The sequence below is a fragment of the Etheostoma spectabile genome, unplaced genomic scaffold, assembly GCF_008692095.1.
Source record: "Etheostoma spectabile isolate EspeVRDwgs_2016 unplaced genomic scaffold, UIUC_Espe_1.0 scaffold00006236, whole genome shotgun sequence".
NCBI lineage: Eukaryota > Metazoa > Chordata > Actinopteri > Perciformes > Percidae > Etheostoma > Etheostoma spectabile.
The window spans coordinates 1-4,687 of record NW_022603343.1 but is presented as its reverse complement, the minus strand read 5'-3'; the positions used below and the strand labels follow the sequence as shown (position 1 = coordinate 4,687).

Genomic DNA, 4,687 nt, shown 5'->3' with positions numbered 1-4,687 from the left:
CGTTTGACAGCACTAATAACTTCATGATATCCATGAGATGATTTCATCAAGAGGCATGGCCAGCGGTACACTTTATTTGCCACAGTACTTCCAGTCAGCCAGCTAACCTTGTCATATAAGGTGAGCTAATAATACCTCTTATTTTGACCTATCTTTTGCATAAATCAATCTTAGGCTGAACGCATTCCAGCTCATTTTTAGCCAATAAAATGTTAACACATTAGTACATATTTGACCATTAATTTTTTGACATTTTAGAGGAAGGTGAGCTTCCGTTGCAGTCTTAAAGAAATCGCCTCTGGGTCACACCCATCTGCTAGGAATGGGGGCCGAGACTAAGAGCTACATGGAAAAATATAAACCAAACAAGCCGAGTTGAAATTTTGTCTTTTTTCATGAATACAAAAGTTGGGTGACTAAACCTTGCACCCAACGCTTTGTTAACAAGTCAGGATTTCCTTCTCTAATCAAAAGGGCTGTGAGACATGAGAAAATATGAACCACTGTTTTTATTGAAAATCTTTTAGAGAACATAAAACCCTGGGTGTGTTATAGCCTAATGACCGCACAAACACTGAGCATCTGCAGCCTCTCTCTCTCTCTCTCTCTTCCCTTGTCCGCTCTTTATCCGTATACTTCTTCCATAGCCTATACTCTGGCTCAAATGAATACAGGTGGTCATCGAACCATAACAACCTCATCCACATTGGCAAAATTTCAATATTGAGCTATGGCATTGAAAATCTTTTAGGCAACACAAACTCACAATTTCTGTAGCTTAGTTTATGGTACCATCGGTCTATTAGACATAAATGCATGGTAAAATGGGGTCCTGGTTGAAAACAAATGGTTGTTACCCTTAATCCTCTGTTTCTGTTTCATTTGTACCAGCAGTTTTTCTGCCGCTGCTTTGGAAATCCCGCTTGGACATGTGACTGCAGATTGTCCCCTGAGTTGATAGTAGGCCTGTAGTCTTGTATCTCTGTTCTGCGGAAAAATCTCCTTCCTCACTAGTAGAAGCTCAACTATTTTTTGGCAATAATAAGTGTCTGGCACTAGGATTTCATTATTATGTTGAGTGTTTAAACCTGGCTGAGGTGGTCTCCTAATCATTACTGTCTATTAGTCTCAGGTTAAGAAAAGTCTCCAGTCTGGTCCTCAGTTTTTGGTTCTGGACGTCTATGTGGATCTGATTTCCTGGCTGGTTCTGGTCCTCCACAGTCCTCTCCATCAGCTTCGGTTTCCATCTGTTCAGTTTGTCTTTGATGAAGCTGTGAGGGCTGACAACACACACGCTGATGGTTTCTGAACTGATGAAGCCAAGTGAATCTCTGGTCACAAACACTGCAGCTGAATCTTTTCTCTCCTGTGTGGATTCTCATGTGTAACTGCAAATAATCATTCCGTGCAAAAGATTTAATACAAAATGCACAGCTGAAAGGTCTCTCTCCTGTGTGGGTTCTCATGTGTAACTGCAAATAATCATTCCGTGCAAAAGATTTTTTACAAACTGAGCAGCTGAAAGGTTTCTGTCCTGTGTGGATAATCATGTGGCCCTTCAGATGTGACTTGCAGCCAAATCTTCTGCCACACTCAGAGCAGATAAATGGTTTCTGACAAGCAGGCCTACTGCAACTCGAATGACAGACATGAACACCATTCTTTTCCAAAGAGTTTAAACCTGACTGAGCTTCTCTGGTATTCTTCCACTCATAACTGTCATCAATCTCAGGTTCAGAAGAGTCTCCAGTCTGGTCTTCAGAATTTATATGTAAATCTATATCTGGATCTGAGTTCTTGGCTGGTTCTAGTCCTCCACAGTCCTCTCCATCAGCTTCTCCTTCCATCTGTTCAGTTTGTCTTTGATGAAGCTCTGAGGGCTGAGGTTTCTCTTCATCATCTTCACTCTTCACAGGGAATGGGAACTTGGTGCTATCAGCCTCCTCCAGCCCTTGAAGCTGCTCTCTCTCCTGGCTGACCCAGAGCTCCTGCTGCTCCTCTTTAATGTGTGGGGGCTCTGGGTGCTGCTGGTCCAGACTGGGGCTCCACTCCCACTGCTCAGGGGGAACCTGTTCTTTACTCACCGACAGCTGCTGGACATCTGCAGGAAACAGACAGAGAAATGTTGTTAATTCACATCACTGTTTTGAATTGTATTGAACTATAATTGAGATTCTCTGAACTCTCCAGAGATACTCAAATAATCAAAAACAGAGCACAGAGAAACACAGAGACGATTAAAGGTGAATATTACAAAGGTTTTATGTAATTAATCACAGGGGAGTTCAAGGAAAAAGTCACACGGCCTTATCAGTTCAGTTTTCCCAGGCAGCTCCCAAAGAACATTAGCCTGGAACCCAAATCCGAAAGATTAAGGGTCTGGCGCTGAGTAATGAAAACGGCCCAACTCAAGGGGCGGCACCAAGCGTGCAGTTGAAAATCTGCGAAACAGGTTGCTGTGAGTCGGCTGTGTGGTAGCCTGCTTTAAAAATGTAATCATTGTTTTGCTTCATTTGCCGAACTGATGGATAAGGAACTTTTTTCAACAAAACTGCAAAAACAAAGTATCAAAAAAGGCGGTAGGTAAGTCAGAAAGCAACAAAAATTACAAGAAATGTGACAAACGTCAAAAAAGCGACATTATTATTATTATACGTTATTACGTTATTATAGTTTTGCATTTTTATTATTTTTTATTTTTTATTCTGTTTTGAATTTTGTTTTCAAGTTTAGTTTTAATTCGTTTTTAAAGCAGGTTTAGTTTAGTTAGTTTTAGTTTAGTTTTTATTGGAGATGATTAAAGGTGAATATTGCTAGAGCGGTTCCAACCAATCGGAAGGTTGGCGGTTCGACCCCCGCCCTGCAGTCCCATGTTGAAGTGTTCCTGGGCAAGTGTATGAATGTTTGTGAATGGTTCCCGTGCTATATAAAAGTGCTTTGAGTAGTCATTAAGACTAGAAAAGCGCTATATAAATACAGTCCATTACACTTTGTTTCTCTAGATATGGCTCTAGAGTCGGTATTTGCTCCAAAGCTAATTGCCGCCACTCGCTCACTTCTCCCTCGCTCTATCACCCAGTCCCCACACACTCACATGCCTGATGAAGTATACACATCAGACCAGTCACGTAGGCTACGGCGAAAGCTTTGCGTGGAGCATCTGCACAACCATAAAATGACCTTTACTGTCTTCTTTCACCAATGACTATGTTTTCACAGTGGACGCGGTCCCAAGCCTAGAGCCCAGGAATCTACCTGCACCGTCCAGTAAGCACAATCTCTACATTGGCCTCTGACTGCATCGCAATGGCACAGCTCAAAGAACAGCGAGAGGCTGTGCATACCAAAACATGTACAAATGATAATTAGTAAGTTTTACAAATGTTTACAGATCACTGAGTATCACACCGTTCACTGAGCTGTGTCAGGTTTCCTCACAACATCCAGTGAAGCTGATTTTCAAATGAGTAAGTCCACAGAACCCATAGGTGGTCATTTGAGTGGATCCAGGGAAAAAACACAATGTAAGCCATCCTAAAAAAACAATGTGGACCTTCCCAAAATTTCAAATCTGTTTTACTACACTATCATTAGTTACATATTATATTGTTATATTATATATTGACATATTACATGATTATTATTAGCACTCCATGTTCAAAGATGTACTAGCTGTCAGTTCATTTGTAATACACTGCTGCCATCTGTTAGTTGTACTTTAAAGTATGGCAAACTTCTTAAATTATATTAATAATTCACATTTTATCCTTCATTTTTTTCCATAAGCCATATTTGAGCGCACACACATACATGTAGATTCCTTTACATGTTAAGGAGATTAAAAAAAAGAAACGGGATCTGTAAATTCTCACAGAATCACATGAATTCATATCTTGCTTATTAACTTGAATCTCTTGAATCTTATAAACCTGGAGTCCCAGTCTGTCACATTAATCATATATGTGATGTTTTAGGCCTATGGCAGACATCCATTTAAAATGTAGCCATTGGCATATAAGAGCTCTTTCTCCTTGTTTTTCAGCATGCACTTTACTAACATTTGTGTGCTCCAGGTAGCTTTGCATAAAAAATGGTCGCCATTCGCAAGGCTACTTTTGCTTTTATACTTTAGGTACATTTCCAAGCCTGCACTTACTTTTACTTGAGTAAATAAGTTAAATCAGTACTTCTACCAGAGTAGTTTTAACAAAAGTATCTGTAATTACGAGAAGTGAGTACTTTTGCCATCTCTGCTCAAAGTTGAGTCTGAGTAAAGTAACAGTGACTCCTTTAGTTTTAGTAAATGCGCTCAGTTTGTTTCCATCTAACGCAGGAGAGTCTCTAAATGAACATACCAGCGTCTAGAAGGTTCCGTTGTCGCTCGTTTCTCTCTTTCGACCGACACAGTTCTCCTCGTACTCGGCTATCGTTCTCTCAAACAGCCCAATATCTCTTCAACAGCCGCGGTTAGTCGCTGCTTCACCAACGCATTTAGCATTTGGACTTTAGACATCTTCACACAATCACAGGGACTTTTGTTCACACAAACTCGGTCAAACACCTCCAAACCACCAGTCACTTAGCATCTAAGCTAACTTTAACAGCTTTGTAGCTAGAGGCAGATGATTCCGAGTAAAAAATCGGTAAGAAGAGGTGAAGAGCGCAGAGTCATCGGGTCTCGAGACAT

At 40.7% G+C, this 4,687-nt stretch overlaps 1 long non-coding RNA gene across 1 annotated transcript; it reads right to left on the bottom strand.

Annotated features, from left to right (window-relative positions):
- Positions 1-1,036: 1,036 nt before the first annotated feature.
- On the bottom strand, positions 1,037-4,534 carry LOC116677952 (uncharacterized). Its single transcript, XR_004329125.1, has 2 exons — positions 4,356-4,534; positions 1,037-2,101 (listed from the first exon to the last, which is right to left on the bottom strand). It is a non-coding gene; the product is annotated as an uncharacterized LOC116677952 (long non-coding RNA).
- Between the last annotated feature and the right edge of the window lie 153 nt (positions 4,535-4,687).